Source organism: Tupaia chinensis, unplaced genomic scaffold (genome assembly GCF_000334495.1).
Source record: "Tupaia chinensis unplaced genomic scaffold, TupChi_1.0 Scaffold000418_1, whole genome shotgun sequence".
In the NCBI taxonomy this organism is placed as follows: Eukaryota; Metazoa; Chordata; class Mammalia; order Scandentia; family Tupaiidae; genus Tupaia; species Tupaia belangeri.
The window spans coordinates 1,771,584-1,791,920 of NW_006159923.1; the positions used below are offsets into that span (position 1 = coordinate 1,771,584).

General features: G+C 40.6%; 1 protein-coding gene and 1 pseudogene across 1 annotated transcript in view; one reads left to right on the forward strand and one right to left on the reverse strand.

The window, feature by feature from the left end:
* ASXL1 (ASXL transcriptional regulator 1) overlaps positions 1-20,337 on the forward strand; it is a gene marked incomplete at its 5' end in the record, with an annotated part of 80,103 nt that overhangs the window by 40,947 nt on the left and 18,819 nt on the right.
* On the reverse strand, positions 6,955-7,671 carry LOC102494924 (centrin-2 pseudogene; annotated as a pseudogene).

The window sequence follows — 20,337 nt, forward strand, 5'->3', positions numbered from 1 at the left end:
AAATTAACTTTGTTTTGCAATATCTAATGTGAAGTTCCTCTCTTAATATGTATTTTTCACATATAAAGGCTCTCCAATAAGTTTATGGACAAATGAAATTAAAAGATAAATGTAAAAATATAAACTTTATTTCTGACAATAAGCTCCATTATGTTGAAGACAGTTTTGTAAGCAGTAATACTAACCAGATAGTCCATCCCTGAAGAACTGAATGAAGATCCTGAGAAATTTACCATATTGATATAGCCTTTTTTACATTCATTAACTGAAGAAATGTATGTGCCCTTTAAGAAATTTTTTTTTCTTTAAGAGAGATTTTTTTCTTTCAGGGTGCAGCACTCACTGGAGAGACAGAGATAGGCAGAAAGTGAGAAATCACCTCCTAGGGGGCATGGCCACACTGCAGTCCCTTCCCCTCCATTCTCCTCTCAGGATTCTGGGCACACATGCGCATCCCTTCCCCTCTATTCTCTTCTCAGGATTCTGAGTTTCAAGCCCCTGGGTCCAGGGCTCGAACCATGTCAGAGTCCAGCGACTTGACTATTATGCCATCTGCTAGTCCCCTGTTTAAGGAATTGTTTTAAGATTAGGAAACAAAATGAAGTAAGAAGGAACCAAACCAAGACTGTATGGTGAATGCCTAATGATTTCCCACTGGAAACAATTGCAAAATTGCCTTTGTTTGATGAGGAACAAATGTAGGTGTATTGTCATGGTGGAAGACTCTCTGGTGATGCTTTCCTGGTGTTTTTTTGCTAAAGCTTTTGCTAACTTTCTCAAACATTTTCATAAGTAGATGTTACCATTCAGCTCTCTGGAAAGTCAAGCAGTAAAGTACCTTGAGCATCCCAAAAAACTTGCCCTGATCTTTGTCTTGGATGGCCCACTTTTGCTTGGACTGGGCCACTTCCTCTTCTTGGTAGCCATTGTGTTGGTTATGCTTTGTCTTGAGGATCATACTGGTGTAGCCATGTGTCATTTCCTTGTTACAGTTTTATGAAGGAATGCTTCAGGATCTTGATCCCACTTACTTAAATTTTCATTGAATTCCTTCCTCTTGTTTGTAGCTGATCTGGCCACTAAAGTTTGGGTACTCATTGAGCAGAGAGTTGGCTTAAATTTAGTTTTTCGGCCAGTTTAAGCTGAACTAATTTGTTAGATGTCTGTTGTGTTGGCTATTTCTGCTGCAGATTGTCAGTGCTTTGTAATTAAAGCAGGACCAGATTGTTTCTTCACTGAGAATAGTCTATTGCCAGAGTGTCATCAACACCATCTCGCCCCTCCTTTAAATGAGTTAACTAGTTGTAAACTGCCGGCTTCTTTGAGGCATGTCTGTAAACTTCTCATGAAGTGTAAGTGATCTCAGTATTCTGCTGGCCAGATCTCACCATAAACGCGATGTCTGTCTTTACTTTGATTTCGGCACAATTTGTGTTGCCCTGTTGGAGGCTCTTTTCAACTCAAATATCTTACCCTTCTTAGTGCCTCAAACTAAATCCTTTTCAGATATGTTATAATAAATTAATACACGTTTATTTTGGTATCAAAGGAGTTGAAATCCATGCATAGTTTTTCCGTAATATGCATTTTTTAAATTAACTTTTTAGAAAATCTTTTTAATTGTTAACATATTATGGTTGTTTCCTTGAGAATTTTGATTTGAGTCTTCTTTTTTATATCTTGTATGTCTCCCCTTTTTAATCTGTGGAATACAGTTACAACTTGTAACATCCTTGTCTACCAGTTCTAACATCTGTGTCATTTCTAGGTTGATTTCAGTTGATTATTCTCAGGATGAATAATTTTTTTCCTGCCTCTTTTTATGCCTGATAATCATTTTTCTTTCTTAGCATTTTTAACCTTAGGGCACATGTGCCTGAAGGTCTCAGGATTCTGAGTTTCAAGCCCCTGGGTCCAGGGCTCGAACCATGTCAGAGTCCAGCGACTTGACTATTATGCCATCTGCTAGTCCCCTGTTTAAGGAATTGTTTTAAGATTAGGAAACAAAATGAAGTAAGAAGGAACCAAACCAAGACTGTATGGTGAATGCCTAATGATTTCCCACTGGAAACAATTGCAAAATTGCCTTTGTTTGATGAGGAACAAATGTAGGTGTATTGTCATGGTGGAAGACTCTCTGGTGATGCTTTCCTGGTGTTTTTTTGCTAAAGCTTTTGCTAACTTTCTCAAACATTTTCATAAGTAGATGTTACCATTCAGCTCTCTGGAAAGTCAAGCAGTAAAGTACCTTGAGCATCCCAAAAAACTTGCCCTGATCTTTGTCTTGGATGGCCCACTTTTGCTTGGACTGGGCCACTTCCTCTTCTTGGTAGCCATTGTGTTGGTTATGCTTTGTCTTGAGGATCATACTGGTGTAGCCATGTGTCATTTCCTTGTTACAGTTTTATGAAGGAATGCTTCAGGATCTTGATCCCACTTACTTAAATTTTCATTGAATTCCTTCCTCTTGTTTGTAGCTGATCTGGCCACTAAAGTTTGGGTACTCATTGAGCAGAGAGTTGGCTTAAATTTAGTTTTTCGGCCAGTTTAAGCTGAACTAATTTGTTAGATGTCTGTTGTGTTGGCTATTTCTGCTGCAGATTGTCAGTGCTTTGTAATTAAAGCAGGACCAGATTGTTTCTTCACTGAGAATAGTCTATTGCCAGAGTGTCATCAACACCATCTCGCCCCTCCTTTAAATGAGTTAACTAGTTGTAAACTGCCGGCTTCTTTGAGGCATGTCTGTAAACTTCTCATGAAGTGTAAGTGATCTCAGTATTCTGCTGGCCAGATCTCACCATAAACGCGATGTCTGTCTTTACTTTGATTTCGGCACAATTTGTGTTGCCCTGTTGGAGGCTCTTTTCAACTCAAATATCTTACCCTTCTTAGTGCCTCAAACTAAATCCTTTTCAGATATGTTATAATAAATTAATACACGTTTATTTTGGTATCAAAGGAGTTGAAATCCATGCATAGTTTTTCCGTAATATGCATTTTTTAAATTAACTTTTTAGAAAATCTTTTTAATTGTTAACATATTATGGTTGTTTCCTTGAGAATTTTGATTTGAGTCTTCTTTTTTATATCTTGTATGTCTCCCCTTTTTAATCTGTGGAATACAGTTACAACTTGTAACATCCTTGTCTACCAGTTCTAACATCTGTGTCATTTCTAGGTTGATTTCAGTTGATTATTCTCAGGATGAATAATTTTTTTCCTGCCTCTTTTTATGCCTGATAATCATTTTTCTTTCTTAGCATTTTTAACCTTAGGGCACATGTGCCTGAAGGGACAGACACAGTGAGAGAGAAAGTGAGAATCCCCCAGGGGAAATGACCATCAATCCCTCCTCCATTTCCCTCCTGGGATCTTTGGCAAACATGCATGCATGCCTGACGTTATTCCAAACCACTGGGGCTGGGACTCGAACTGTAGTCAGCCATGTGGGAGTCCAGTAACATAACCACTATGCTACCTGCTGGCCCCTTATTTTATTATTTTATAGGTTTTTGCCATAGGGCACATGCACTTGCCAGAGGAAGAGAAAGAGAGACAGTGAGAAATCACCTTCCAGGGAGGATGACCACACTGCAATCCCTTCTCTGTTTTCCTCCTGTGGCTTTTGGTTAGATACACACATGCACCTGGTGTGATATTTCAAGCCACCACATCCAGGACTCGAACCATGGTTGGCCATGTGGGAGTCCAGCGCCTTAACCATTATGCCACCTGCTGGCCCCTCTTTTTCCTTTGTATGTGCTTACCAGAGGATGTATGTGCTTACCAGAGACAGAGAGGGAGAAAGTGCTTCCCAACAGGGTGTGGTTTTGCCACAGTTCCTTTTTCATTTCTCCATCCTGTCAGTATTTGGGATATGCACTCTCTCATACCTGGTATGATTTTCAAACTGCTGGGCCCGGGATTCAAATTGTGATCAGCCATGAGGGGTTTGGTTCCCTAAATCCCCAGTCTATAGTAGATTACCAGTGCCTGGTAATTTCTTTTTTTTTAAGTGCCTGGTAATCTTTAATTGAATGCTAGACAATGTTGATTTTATCTTTTTTGGGTGCTGGCTTTATTTTTCTTTTTCTTTTTTTTTTTTTCCCCTTTCTGTAAATTTTCTTGAACTTTGTTATTGGAGGCAGTTAAGTTAACTGGAAGCTGAGTCTTTGGGGTCTTGTTGGTAAGATTTGTTACCTGAAAACAGTGGAGTACTTGGTTCCAGGGCTAATTTTTCCCAACAACTGAGACAGGACCATCTGTGAATCTTGTTATTTTTGAGATTTTCAGTCTGTTAGGAACAGCTACTATTTTAGGTCCTGTCGAAGGGCCATGCACTATTCTCTGTAATTCTTCTGGATGTTCTCTGCTACTCCCTGCCTTGGGTCATTTTTTCACATGTAGGGACTAATAAATACTCAGCTTAGTACTTAGAGTTAATTCTGTAGAACTATGCAGCTCTTCCTATGTGGTATTTTGTCTTATGAATTCTTGTTTTCTTAGTCTTCCTGCACTTCTAGCTTTTGAACAGGGAGACCAGCATTCTCGGTAGGGGTTCTACCTCTGTCACAGTGTCCTTGAAATTCTCTAAGTAATAAATGTGGCATTCCTAGACCCTCAAGTATTTTGTTCCCTCTCTCTTGGGGATCATTGCCTCTCATTGCTTGATATGTAGCATCTTGAAAACTGTGTTTTCATGTTTTGTTTATGTTTTAGTTGTTTTAGGTGGAGGCATAGATCTGGCTCCTATTGTGTGTTCGTGTTCATTTTTATTTAGAAATAATTTCAGATTTATGAAAAGTAGCAGAAATCTGGGGCCAGTAGATGGTGTAACGGTTATGTTACTGAACTTCCACGTAGTCGACCATGGCTCGAGTCCTAGACCCGGCAGCTTAAACTCATGCCAGGCACACGTGCATGCTTGCCCAAAACCCCGAGAGGAGAATGGAGAAGGGATTGCAGTGTGGCCACCCCTACTGGGGGGAGTTTCTTGTTTTCTGTTTCTCTGTCTCTATCTCTCCAGCGAGTATACATACCCTATAGCAAAAATCTCAAAAAAGAAAAGCAGAAATCATACACTGTTTGTCTTCTTTTGCCCAGTCATCCCTTGTGATACCTAGTCTCAGTAGAGTTATGATAACTGTAGCTGTTGACACTAGTACAATATTGTTAACTAAACCTCACGTCTTGTTTCTCATTTTTACACACACTCTTTGGCAGGAGGAGTTAGTGTATAGTTCTTTGAAATTTTATTGTATATATAGATTCTTGTAATTGTCACTATAACCAGGATAAAGAACTGTTCCATCATTTTAATGAAATCTCTCTTCACTATTTCTCTGTAGCCTTTGTCTTCTCCCCCACCTCTGATCTCTGGCAACCGCTGATTATCTTAATGTTATCATTTTTACTATAATTTCTTTTCAGAATCTTATATAAATAGAATCATATGTTACCTTCTGAGATTGGCTTTTTTTATTCAGCATGCTGTTGAGATCTACCCAAGTTGTTTGTATTATCATTATTCCTTTTTTATTGCTGAATTAAACTGTGGTCAGCCATGTGGGATCCTGCTCCCTGTGCACAGTGCTTAACTTCTATGCTTTGATACTGGCCTTTAAGACTGTCTTTCACAGAGTGAAAATTTTAAGTATTGGTGAAGTTTTATATTTAAATTTATTTCACAGATTTATTTTTCTTGTGTTGTCATGATGCAATTGTTGGCCTACTTTTAGTTCACGAAATTATTTTCTAAAGTTTGTGTTTAGGTCTCTTTTTTCTTTTCTTTTCGTTCTTCGTTTCTTTTATTTATTTATTTTTTTAAAGCTTTTTGCCGTAGAATGCATGTGCTCACCTGACACAGACAGAGAGAGGAAGAGTGAGAAATCACCCCCAGGGGAGATGGCCATACCCTTCTCCTTTCTCCTTTTGGAATTTTGGGCACACACACATGCACGCACGCACAAACACACTCACCTACCTTGATTTTCAACCATTGGGTCCAGGACTCAAACTATAGTTGGCCATATGGGAATCCAGCACCTTAACCACCATGACACCTGGTAGCCCCTTGGTCTTTAAGACAGGTTCTCTGGGGACCAGCATTTAGTGTAATGGCTATGTCACTGGACTCCCATATAGTCGACTGTAGTTCGTGCCCTGGACCCGATGGCTTAAACTCACACCAGGTGGGTGTGCATGCGTGCCCAAGATCCTGAGAGGAGAATGGAGGAGAAGGGATTTCGGTGTGGCCATTTCCCTTGGGGGGTGATTTCTCGCTTTCTGTCTTTCTTTCTCTCTCTGTTGTTCATTAAAAAAAAAAAAAAAAAGCAGGTTCTCTGTATGTCAGAATTCTCCTGCCTCAGCCTCCCGAGTAGTTTTTTGTTTTGTTTTGTTTTGTTTTTTACCATGAATCAAATTTCCCCAAAAGTGGAATTTTATTGATTTATTTATTTCCTCACAAATAGACCAACTATAATCAAATTAGGTGACCATTCCCCTCAAGATTTTGTCGTCTTCATAATAGAAAAGATGAGGCTTAGAACTGGATCACTTGACCCTTTTTCTTATCTCTTCCCAGTTCAAAATGCTTACATCTCTCTCTTGTTTTTTAAACTAAGAAACATTTTATTTTTAAGACAAAACCAATAGCATTAACACACACCGAAAATGCCAGTGCAAGAGTTTACTGGGGCTCACAAAAGAGAAAAGTATACTGAGGTGTCAGTGAACAACTGGAGCCACTGCTTGTGGTGACAGGGAGCCAACATGTGCTTGTTGAGGAAGGTGTTCTGTTCTGCAAAGAAGTGGAAATGCAGAACAAGAGTGAAGCAAGGCAAGACAGAAGGGCAGGTGGGCAAAGCTTTAAGACCCTTTCCTCCAGTTTAATGCACTCTTGTCTGTTTTTGAAAAGTAAAGCAGTTGGCAGGTCATTTTACAAAACCTGGAATATCAAAGAACACTTGGAAAAATCTAGACTAGATCCAAGGTTGCTACTAAAGTTATACAATAAGGTCGGTAGGGGGACAGTTGGTGTTCTCCAAGCCAGATTTCACATGACGACAGGCACTAAATCTAGGCAGATATGCTTGCGGCCGGAATGAAGCCGCTCATCTAATAAAGGCTGGTCTTCATGATGCGCAGCAACTCTTGCTCGTTGACTTTCCCCTCGCCATCTCGATCAGCCTCATCGACCATTTCCTGCAACTCATCAGAAAGGTTCTCGCCCAGCTCAGCTCCTTGGCCACACGCTTCAGGTTTTTGAATGATATCGTCCCAGTTTCATCGTCATCGACGAGCTTGAATGCTTTCAGGATTTCTTCTTTGGTATCTTTCTCAGACATTTTCTGAGTCATCACAGTCAAAAAAATCACTAAAGTTCATCTTTCCTGTCCCTTCTTTATCAATTTCGCTGATCATTTTCTTGATCTCTTCTTTCTTGGGTTCAAAGCCCAGGGCTCTCATGGCCACCTTCAGTTCCTTAACATCTATGGATCCAGTTCCATCAGCATCGAAGAGGTCGAAAGCTCCCCGGATTTCCTGTCTCTGCTCTGTAGTAAGCTCCAGCTTTGGGCTCATCCTTTTTCTCTGGGAACTTGAGGATATGTTTGCTTTCTTAAAGTTGGAGGCCATCGCCGTTGGACTCCGCTCAAAATGCTTACATCTCTTATCAAAATGCTTACATCTCTTACTAGCCAGCATTCTCTTAGGTCTGCAGTTGCGCTCAACACATTCAAGCCTCAGCACAGTCTTCTTTGTGGTTTTTGCCTTTTTCCGGAAAATAGGCTTACTCTGTCCACGGTAGCCATTCTGCTTCCTGTCATAACGCCGCTTTCCCTGAACATACAGAGAATCCTTGCCCTTTTTGTACTGTGTCACTTAATGAGGTTGGTGCTTGCCACACTTATTACAGAAGGTTTGGCGGGTTTTAGGGACATCTTGTGGGCCTGCTATCTGCACAGAACCCGAGTAGCTTTTCTGGTTTTGTCTTGTTTTTAGAGTGGGCCGGGAACTGAGCTTGGACCTCCCATGTGGCCTCAGCCTGCTTGCTCTTTTTTTTTTTCCTTTCTTCTTTTGGTTACAGATAGCCAATTTTCCCAATACCATATTGTCTTCATTATTGTAGTTTAGCAATACAGTAAGTACTTATTCTTCCAACTTCAGGTTTTTTTTTTTTTCCCCAAAATTGTTGTAGCTGTTCTAGTTTGATTTTTTTTCTTTCTTTTTTTTTTTTTTTTTTTTTTTTTTCTTTTTCTTGCTGTTTTTGTTTTTTTTTTTTTTTTTTTTTTTTTTTTTTTTTTTTTTTTTTTGCCTTTCCATGGAAATTTAAATCATCTAATGTATCAAAAATGCTTTTGCTGGGATTTTAATAGTAAATGCATTAAACCGCCATCTACTGGTCCCAGATTGATTATTTTGAGACTGTTTTCCAGTTGGGTTTTCTTAGCATTTCTCATAATTATATTCAGGTTTTGCATTTTTTGTCAGGTATATCAGAAAAGTGATGCTATGTTCTGAGTGCATCCTGTCACATGGTTCATTCTTTCAATTTGTCCTAAATTTCAATGTATTAATGTTTATTTGTATTAGTCTGATCTTCTTTTCCCCCTTTTTTTTCTATAGGGTGTGTGCACTTGCTGGAGAGAGACAGAGTGTGGGGAGCGAAAAATCAGGGGGACCAGCAGTTAGCATAATGGCTATGTTGCTGGACTCCCACATAGTTGACTGCAGTTCGCGTCACGGACCTGGTGGCTTAAACTCACGCCGGGCGCATGTGCATGTGTGCCCAAGATCCCGAGAGGAGAATGGAGGAGAAGAGATTGTGGTGTGGCCATCCCCCCTGGGGGATGATTTCTTGCTTTCTATCTCTCTGTCTCTCTGTCTTTCTGGTGAGCCCCTGCGCCCTATAGCAAAAACCTTGCCCCCCCCCCAAAAAAAATAAATCACTCACCTCTCCCCAGGGAGGCCTTAAAACAATCTTTTCTCCTCCAGTCCCCTCTCAGGATTCTGAGTACACATGCACACATGCTTAGTGTAATTTTTCTTTTCTTTTTAAAGAGAATTTTGCGATAGGGCACGAGTGCTTGCCAGAGAGATACAGAGAGACAGAACGTGAGAAATCATTTCTGGGGGTGGGAGGAAATAGCCACACCATGATCCCTTCTCTATCATTCTCCTCTTGAGATTATGGGCACACCCACCCACCCACCTGGTGTGAGTTTTAAGCTGCTGGGTCCTGGACTTGAACAGCAGTCGACTATATGGGAGTCCAGCAACATGACCATTATGCTACCTGCTGGTCCTGCCCAGTGTAATTTTTCAAGCCCAGTGGGTCTGGGACTAAAACTGCAGAGTCAGCCATGTAGGACATAGCACTTTTTTTTTTTTTTTTTGAGAGGTTTTTGCTATAGGGCACATGCATTCGCCAGAAAGACAAAGAGAGACAGAAAGCGAGAAATCACTCCCCAGGGAGATGGCCACGCCACAGTCTCTTCTCCTCCATTCTCCTCTTGGGATTTTGGGCACACACACACATGCACCCGGCGTGTGTTTAAGCCACTGGGTCCACGGTCGACTACATGGGAGTCCAGCGACATAGCCATTACGCTAACTGCTGGTCCCAGGACATAGCACTTTTAACTTCCATGCCCTCTACTGACCTGCCTACTACAAAATATTTAAAATTACTCATTTAATTCCCCTCACCATCTCATATAACTAATCTTCCGTCACTGTTGCTGCCCTTCCCTAGAATTTGCAGGATGAGCAGTTGGCTTCAACTGGAAGTCACCAACTTCTTTAGCCCCGACTAGAGGCTTGCTTTGAAGCCTTGAAGTCAGGTATTGATTTTTTTCCTCTGGCTATGAAAGTCCTGGATGGCATCTTTCAATATAAGACTGTTTTATCTACACTGAAGATCTACTGTATGGTGCAGCCACCTTAATTTATTGATTGATCTTCTGGATAACTTGCTGCAGCTTGTACATTAGCAGTTGCTGCTTCACTTTGCCCACTTGTGTTCTGGAGATGGCTTCTTAAACCTCATGATCCAACCCCTGCTAGTTCCAAACTTTGATTCTGTAGCTTCCTCACCTTTCTCAGCCTTCAAAGAACAGAAGAGATAGGGCCTCATGCTGAATTAGGCTTTGGCTTCAGGGAATGTTTGGCTGGTCTGAGCTTCTCTCCAGACCATTAAAACCTTCTTATCAGCAATAAGACTGTTTCACTGTCTTATCATTTGTGTGTTCTGTGGAGTAAGACATTTAATTTCCTTCAAGAATTTTTCCTTTGTATGATAACTTGGCTAACTCACAAGAGATCTAGCTTTCGGCTATCTCAATCTTTGACTTGTCTTCCTCACTAAGTTTAATTGTTTCTAGATTTTGATTTAAAATGAGAGTTATGTAACTCTTCACCCAAACATTTAGAGGCAATTGTAGGGTTATCGATGGGCTAAATTTCAACTGTGTCTCAGGGAACAAGGGAACCTGAGAAAAGGCAGAGACCGGTGAAGGACTGGTTGGTGGAGCAGTCAGAATGCACCTAAGATTTATTAAGTTTGCCATCTTATGTGACCATGGTTTGTGAACATCCCAAATCAATTACACTTGGGCCACTTGGTGGCATGATGGCTAAGGAGACTAGATCCTACATGGTTGACTGTGCAGTTTGAGTCCTGAGCCTGACAGCTTGAAAAACATGTGAGTGTGTGTGTGTGCCTAAAATCCTGAGGGAAAAGGGGACGGGATTATAATACAGTCATATCCCTTGCTGTGTGTGTGTGGGGGGGTGCTTTCTCTCTGTCTCTCTCTATCTGCCTCTCTGGTGAGTGCATATACCCTGTAGCAAAATTTTAAAAAGAGAAGCCAGCAGGTAGTGTGGTGGTTAAGGAGCTGGGCTCTCACATAGTTGACTACAGTTCGAGACCTGGGCCTGGAGGCTAAAAATCATGCTGGACATGTGCATGCACATGCACAAAATCTCAGGAGGAGAATGGAGGAGGGATTGTGATGTGGCCATCCCCTGGGAGAGTTTTTTTATGACAAAAACTTCAAAAAAATAAATAATTAATTAAAAGAAAAATTACACTAGTAACATCAAAGATCATAGATCACTATATAGATAACAATATTGAGTAAGTCTGAAATAATTGCCAGTGTTACCAAAATGTGACTCAGACAAAATGAACACAAGCTGTTTGAAAAATGATGCTGATAAACTTGCTAGACTAGCAGGGTTGCCACATGTTTTCAATTTGTAAAAAAAAAAAAAAAGTGTATCTGTGAAGCACAGTGAAGCAAAATGTGAGGTCTACTTGTAAATAAAGTAACAAAGATGGGGCTGGTTTGGACTCAGTGGTAAAATCTTCCTTCTGTAAGGCTGACCCAGGAGCGAAGGTTCCACATTCACGTTTGGGAGACCTCTCTGAGTATGCGGCATGCGTGCCTGTGGTCTCGGGCTGGTGGAGGCTGGCCTGAATTGCAGTGCATTGCTGGTGCTCTCTCTTTTGCTCATGGAAGAAATAAATAAACTTTAAAATGATAAAGAGGAATACAAGACAGAATGGAATAAAACAGAATGGACTGCAAATGCAGAGTATGAAACCTAAAGCAATGGAAAGCCGTGAAATTCCTTGTTGTGGTCTTCTTTCTGAAGACCTGGTCCTGGAGCCATCTGTCCTTCTTTTCCCAGCCCAGACTATTTCTGGAGTGGCCAGCCATTCTGGGTTACCCAGGACTGAGAGAGATTTCCTGGGGCACAGGATTTTGATCGCTAAAACTGGAAAGTTTTAGGCAAACCAGGGCCGGTCGGCTAACTGTTGAAAGCATATGACTGTATATGTGGGACTTACCCTCACCTTGGCAGTCTTCTCACCTTCCCCTACGTGAGAGTCCGTTGTTCCTGAGGTCTTGTGTGGATTTCATTATTTGTCATAATTCATTTTTTAACATGCACATTCTTTACATTATACACTCAGGTAGAGCACATTCACATAGAGTTGCTTCTTGAGAATAAGTGCACAAGAGGCAAATTATTAGAGGCCTTATGTGTGTGTGTTCTGTGTTCCACACTGGATTATTGGTTTGACTCAATCCAGATGTTAATGTTTTACGTCCTCTAAAACTGCTTTTGAGAAGCATGATGCCAGTCTAATGTTTTTGTATGTGATGTATTCTCTTGGAATGGAAATATTTTAGTATCTCTTTTTTCTCTGTATTTTGAAATTTTGTGACATGGTGCTATGGAATGAGACTTTTTCATTCATTGTGCTGAGCAGTTGGCCTTATTAAATCTGGAAATTCAGCTTTTCTTATCTTGGGGGATTTACTGTATTGTTTTTACCTTTTCTTTTTGTTTTCCTTTCCTGTTTTTCTTCCCATACCTTCTGTTTGATGGATATGGGACTTTTTAACTGGAGCCCCCTCCCCTTTGGAAAAAAAAAAAGGAATTATTCTATTTAACTTTATTTTTTAATTTGACCAGAGAAGGACAGAGTGAATGAGTGAGTGAATGAGAGAGAGAGAGCGCGAGAGAAAGTGAGAAAACAAGCCACCAAGTTCGGGACTCAAGCTGCAGTTGGGCATGTGGGAGTCCAGCGCCCTTAACCACCATGCTACCTTCTGGCCCAGCGCCCCTCCCCCCCTTTTTTCCAGTCAGCTCTCCAGGAGATAACTTGCTTGTTGTTGTTCTCTCTCTCTCTCTTTTAATTTTTAAAGAATTATTTTATTAAACTTTATTTATTCATTCACTTATTTTTAATTTTGACCAGAGAGGGATAGAGTGAGAAAGCAAGCCACCAGGTCCAGGACTTGAACTGTGGTCAGCCACGTGGGAGTCCAGCACCCTTAACTACCACACCACCTGCTGGTCCTTGTTATCTCATGTTTAAATTTTCATTAGATTGTGTTCTCTAATGTCACTATGTTTTATTTAAAAAAAAAAAACAAACAAAAGCACCTCTTAGGGCTCTTTGAGAACATTATTGTGAAATTTTGTTTATCTATTTCCTTTGAGTTCCTACTTCTGTTTAGTTTTCTGTAACAGTTTTGCTCAGCTATCTAGTGGTCTTTGATAGGTTATTCCTGGTGAGAAAAGTGATACATTCTGTGCTTCTGGGCCCTTGATAACAGAGACCATGATAATGGAGGTCCACATACTTTCTGGGGATTCCCCTTTTATCTGTAACTTGAAGGTGTTTACTCTTAGTCATTTTTCTAGGAGAAATGCTCTCATCTCTTGCCAGCTAACAACATAAGTAGGGTTAAGGTCACAGAACCAGAACTGCTAGGATAGCGGTGAGAGCCAAATTGGGGAAGGGAGCTGGTGGCCTCACCATTTTGTATGTGGCCTTTGACTTTCTGGTGTTTAGAGTATGGTATCTCACTCCATTCCCTCACCCCTTGAACTGTGCCTCATGTCTTCTGTTCTAGAACCTCTCTGATTCAGTCAACCAGAATTATAAATCTTATTTTCTTCTGAGCTGAAGAAGAGAATTATCTGAGTGTTTGGGGACAGAAAGGGGACATGAAGGGTCTAACTTTTATTTTGACTGGCTCTCTGTTTCAACCCCATGCTTTGCCTCTTTGCAGTGTTCCTGGTACCCCAATCAAACCACTCTGGGGTTTTGCAGAACTAACTGGATTGTTTTGTGTGTGTGTGTGACTTTTCCCTCTGTGGCCTTGTACTTCAGCTTTTTGCCCCTGCTGAGTCAGTTACTTCTCATCCTCTTGCTTTCTGTCTTCCAGATTTCTGTCGACTTCCCCTCATCTACTGCCTTTTCCTGCTCTTTTCTCTTTGTCTCTGTGCATTTATACCTTTATGATTCCCTCTTAGCCATTCTAATGAAGCTTCAGGAGGATTTAAAAAAAAAAAAAAAAGTGTTCATTTTGCCACATTTCAATGGAAGCTCAAGTCTTGGTGCAGAATAGTAGGAAATGCCCCTGACTTCCCTGCCAGACCCGGTCGTCCCTCCGCCCCAGCTGCCACACAGGCCTACGGTCCTTGTTCTTTCCCGGTAGTAGTTACTGTCATTCATTTAACATACATCCTTGCTGTTCACGTATGTTATGAAAAATATGTGGTCTGTGTGTTTTTATTCCTTTTAACTACTGTTTAATAGCAGATCAGATTGGGGCTGGCAGGTGGTGTGGTGGTTAAGGGCTCTGGATTTCCACGTGGCTAACTAGGTTTGAGCCCTGGATATGGTGACTGACTTTTTCACTTTCTCCCTCTCTCTGTCTCTCTGTCCTTCTCTGGTCAAATTTATATAAATAAATAAATAAAATTAATTCTTTAAAAATATGTATCATATCAATAATACCTCATTTTTATTTGTCCAGTTCTCTGTTTCAGATATTTAGGCTTTTGACTATTTTTCTTTTTTTTTTCCTTTTTTTTACAGCTACAAACACTGCTGCATCAGTCATGCCTTTACTTGTAAACTCTGTGTGTGCATGATATACACACCATTCAGAAAATTCCAAGAATTCTAAATTCTTAAACCACAAATAGACCCAAGGAACTGTAGGCTGTGGTTACCATCAACTAGAAACTTGGCAGGTGTGGATGGCAAATCACAGAAGATAATTTTCTTTTTTTTTTTTTTTTAATTTTGGTTGATAGAAACTCCTTTCTTGTTTTTCTGTTTGTTTAGGTGTTGGCCATAGAGCACATGAATTAGTCAGAAAGAGGGAAAGTGAGAAATAACCCCCTGGGAGCGATGGCCATGCTGCAGTCCCTTCACCTCTGTTCTCCTCTCAGGATTTTGGGTATGTGGCTGGCCTGACCTTCAAGCCACCAGGTTCAAAGCTTGAACTGTTTTCAGCCATGTGGGAGTCCAGTGCCCTAACCATCACATCACCTTCTGGCCCTGAAAATTCTTTACCATTTTTTAAAAAGACTTAATTATTTTATTTATCATCACATTACTATTATTTTTTAATTTGCTACGGGACACATGTACTATCACAGAGAGAGAGAACAAGCTACCAGGTCCCAGACTCAAACCTCAGTCTGCTGTGTGGGTGTCAAGTGGCTTAACCATCATGCCACCTGCTGGCCTCCTTTCTTATCAGTAATGAGAACTCTGACAATTTCTTCTCTTTAAATTATGTTCCAAGAGTGTGTTCATTTTAAAAAATACCTCTTCCTTTTCTTTTTTTGACAGCTGTAATATTCAGATTGCATATAATACAAATGGATTTAAAATAAAAAAGATAAAACTGCTACATCAAGTATGTTAAAAAGTGATGAAGCCTTTTCTCAAGCATACAAAGAAGTTGGTTAATACTTTTAGTTCTTCAGGACCAGCAGTGGCATAGTGGTTAAGGTGCTAGGCTCCCACATGGACGACCATGGTTTGAGTCCCTGACCTGACAGCTTGAAAATCTCTCTGAGTACATATGTATGTGTGCCCAAAATCCTAGGAGGAGATTAGAGAAGGGACTGCAGCATGGCCATCCCCCTTGGGGGATGATTTCTCACTTTTCTTCTCACTGTCTGTCTCATCTCTCACCTACAAGCACAACATGTGCCCTATGAAAAAAACCTTTAAAAAAAAAAAGTTTCAGATCTTCTTTAAGATTATAACAAAATTAAAACTTCATTAACCATTTTAGCCTCAGTTTTTCAAAGTCGTTACTGTATACTTTCAAGTGTTTTTTCTGAGGACTAGCAGATGGTATAATGGTCACGTCGCTGGACTCCCACATGGTCGACTGAGGTAAAGCTCTCACTGGCATTTGCGTGCATGCCTAGGGGCCTGAGAGGTGACTGGAGGAGAAGGGATCGTGGCATGGCCATGCCCCGGGCGAGGGGGAGGGGTGATTTCTCTCTCTGATGAGCGCACACGTGCCCTGTAACAAAAATCTCTCAAAAATAAATTTCTTCTTTTTTTTTTGCTCCTTTTTTATGTACGCAGATTAAATTCATTCATGTTTTCAGAACTGTCAATTTAGTAAGACTTTTTTTAACCTAGTTTTCTTGGGATATAATTCACAGACTATACAGTCTGCCCATTTGAAGTATATCGTTCAATGGCTTTTAGTATATTAATAGAATTGTGCAACCACTCACCATTATCTAGTTTCAGAACATTTTCATATTCCCCAAAGAAGCCCCATACCCTTCAGCAGAGTTATTCCCCATTCTCGTCTCCTCCTAGCAACCATTAAGTTACTCATTTAATTACTCTAGAGCGTTATAGAGTAATGCTCTTGTTCTGCAGGAGTGTCTTGGCTGTTGGTGGCCCTTTTTTTTTTTTTTTCAATGATAAAGTTCTACAAAAAAAATCATGTTGAGAATTTTTTGGAATTGTTTTGAATTTTTTGGAATTTACAAATCAATTTGAGGAGAATTGACATCTTTATAATGTCATTTCGGTTTTTATTCCCAGAGGATGTGTTTGCTCACCTGAAAGAGACATAAGCAGAGAGAGCAAAAGCACTCTCTGATGGCGTGTGGTCACATTGTCCTCCCTTCTCTGTTTCTTCGTCTATGGGGCATGTACACACATACTGTAGATATGATTTTCAAGCCACAGGGGCTGAGAGTCACACCACAGTTGTCATGTAGGGTCCAGCTCCTTTAGGCTACTGGCCGACTGTCACATCTTTACAATGTTGAATCATCTTTTTTTTTTTAATAATTATTTACTTAATTTTATTTATCCATTCATTTATTTTAATTTGACCAGAGGAAGACAGTGAGAAAGCAAGTCATTGGGTCCAGAACTTGAACCGTAATGGGCCACGTGGGAGTGTCCAGCACCTTAACCACCATGCCACTTGCTGGCCCACAATGTTTAATCTTCTTAATGTAGAACGTGAGTTTGTGAAATAGCCTGGTCGCCTCATGGTTATGGGAGCCAGATCCCACATGACCGACCAAGTGGTTTGAGTCACAGTAGTGGTGGCTTGAAAATATGCCCGCACATGTTGTGTGCATGCCCCAAACCCCGGCAATTTAGAGGGATGAACATGCCTTATTGAAGGGTGCTGTCTATTTCTTTTGTGGAATTATCCCTAGGTAACTTATATTCTTTGTTATAAATTACATTTTTATTGAAAGATTTTTGCCATGGGAAGCATGTGCTTGCAAGAGAGACAGAGAGACAGAAAACAAGAAATCACCCCCCGGGAGGATGGCCATGCCACAGTCCCTTCTCCTTCAGTCTTCTCTCGAAATCTTGGGCATGCCTGGTGTGAGGTTTAAGCCACTGGACCTGGACTTGAACCACGGTCAACTATGTGGGAATACAACGACAACCATTATGTCATCTGCTGGTCCCACAGATTACATTTTCTAATTGATGATATTATTGCTGATATTTCAATGACTTGTTTGTTGGTTTGTTTTTTTAAGAGATTTTTGCTGTAGGGCTTGTGCACTTGCTGGAGAGACAGAGAGAGACAGAGAGAGACAGAGACAGAAAGTGAGAAGTCACCCCCCCAGTAGGGTGACCATGCCAAAATCCCTTCTCCTCCGTTCTCCCCTTGGGATTTTGAGCACACAATATACATGTGCCCAGAGTGAGTTTTAAGTCTCTGGGTCTGGGACTTGAAACACTGCTGACCACGAGGGAGTCTGGCAATGTAACCATTATGGCATCTACTCATCCTGACTTGATTTTAATATGATCTTGAATCACACAACCTGACTGATTTCTTATTAGGACTGAGTCTTTTGGATTTTCAGTGTAGATCATTATAGTACTTAGAATGATGGCATACGTTCTTGTCTCTTCTAAACCCTTCCTGTTTATTTTTATCATCAGTGATTAGGAACTCTAGTATAATGTTGAGTAGTTGGTCTGTCCTTAGTGTTTAATAATTTATATGTAACAGTCTTCAGATCAGTAGTACTAATAGTACTAATAGTACTCGTTTTTCGCTCAGGAAAGGTTTATCAGACCCATAAAAAAAGAAAAAGGTCTATCTTGGATTTTGCTTATTTTTTTCACTTGAGAACCTAATCTTGGGCAGTTTAAACTTCAGTTTACATTTTGGTTCTATTTTATTCAAATTTGGCACTTGTTACATTCATAGAGCCTTCTGGGTTTTTTTTTTTTTTTTTTTTTTTTTTTTTTGCTGTAGGGCACATGAGCTCACCAAAGGGACAGAGAAAGAGAGAGAGAAAGTGAGAAGCCATTCCCCCCCACTCCCTTCCCATGAGGATAGCCATGCCACAATCCCTTCTTCTTCACTCTTTTCTTGGGATTCTGGGCAAACATCCACATCAGCATGTTTTTCAGGCCGCTGGGTACAGTACTTGAACCACAGTCAGACAAATGCAAGCCAGTGCTTTAACATGTCATGGGCTGGCCCGCACCTTTTTTTTTTTTTTTAATCTGACTTAAGAAAAAAAAATTTAGATTTATTTATTACTGATGGTTGCTTTTCTTTTTCATCATTAGCCTCTTTCCTAGTTACCTTGCTAAACTAATATGCTTTATTTATGTATCTTAAAGACAATTCTTGGGGGCCAGCATGGGCCAGGGTGGTTAAGGCTTTGTGCGGGACTCCCACATGGTTGACCAAAATTGAGCCCCAGACCCAGCAGCGTGAAAATTGCATCAGGTGAGTGTGCACACATGTCCAAAATCCAGGAGGAGATTAAGAGAAGGGATTGCAGCATGGCCATCCCCTGCGTGTGGGGGGGGATGATTTTTCACTTTCCTACTCTCTGTCTCTCTCTGGTGGTGCATGTACCTTATGGCAAAACAAAAATGAAAAACCGTTTTGTGTTAACAATAGGTGAATATTCTGGGTAAAAAGTATATGGTAAGTGTTCTTTGAACTATTTTACTCTTGCAAGTAAATTTTAACCTATTTCTAATGAAAATGTTTAAAATGTGTTTATAAAAAGCAGTATATGCTCATGATGTCAAATAAAGTCCAGAATTAAGACTATTCTGTAACTTGAATTTTAAAAAGATAAAAGCTCAGTTACAAAATGGGCAAAATTGAACAGATACTTCAAATGGAAAGTATTTGTATGGCCAGTAAATGCATTTTAAAAAGTGTTTGGGGAGGGCAGGTGGCATGGTGGTTAAGGTGCTGGACTCCCACATGGTTGACTATAGTTCGAATCTTGGACTTGGCAGCTTGCTTTCTCACTTAACTGCTCGCTCTCGATCACTCTCTTGCTCTCTCATCAAATTAAACAGCAACAATCTTTAAAAAAAAAAAAAAAAAAAAGTGCTTGGGAGCCAGTAGGTGGCATAGTGGTTAAGGCTCTGGACTGCCTGCCATATGGTCGACCACAGTTGAAGTTCCAGACCAGGTGGTTGACAATCATGCTGAGTGTGTGTGTGCACGCGTGTGCACGCATGCCCAAAATCCCGGGAAGAGAATGGATTGTGCCGTGGCCATCCCCCTGGAGAGTGATTTCTTACTTTCACTCACTGCTTGTCTCCTGCAAGTGTAAAAACCTTAAGAAAAAAAAAAAATGAGTACTTGATATCTTTTTTTTTGGAGAGATTTTCCCTATAGGGCGCGTGCACTCGCCAGACCGACAGAGAGAGACAGAGAGACAGAAAGTGAGAAATCACCCCCCCAGGGGGGATGGTCACACCGCAATCCCTTCTCTCCATTCTCCTCTCGGGATCTTGGGCGCACATGCACACGCGCCCGGCATGAATTTTAAGCCACCGGGTCCGGGACGCGAACCGCGGTCGATTATGTGGGAATCCAGCGACATAGCCATTATGCTAACTGCTGGTTCCCGATATCTTTAGTTATTAGCCAAGTGAAAATTAAACCACAATGAGGCGTGGTTGCACTCCCACTAGAAAGGCTAAATAAGACTGATTAAAACCAAATATTGGTGAAGATGTGAAGCATCTGGAACTTTCACGCACTATTATTGACTATATAAACCTTTGGAAATCTGTATGGCAGCTTTTTATATGAAGTTAAGCTTTCATCCATGTTAGGGCCTAGCAGTTGCGTTCCTAAATATTTACCCAGGAGAAATGAAAACATGTCTATAAAAAGATGTGTTCACAAATTTTCGTAACAACCAAAATCTGAAAATATCCCAATGTCCATCAGTGAGATAATAGAGAAAACAAATGGTTGTGCATGAATACTGTTCTGTAATAACAAATAATAAACTGCTGATACACGCGACAGCCAGAGGAGTGTCACGAACATTAGACTACGTACAGGAAGCCAGGCACAGGACAGTTCTGTATGTTTTTATTTACGTGACGAACAAGAACAGACAAAAAGAATTTATGGTGAAAGAAATCAAAACAGTGATTGCTTTTGCGGGGTAAGAAGGGTAGTGTGGAGTGGGGTCGACTAAGAAAGGGTAAGGGAAACACTTGTGGGG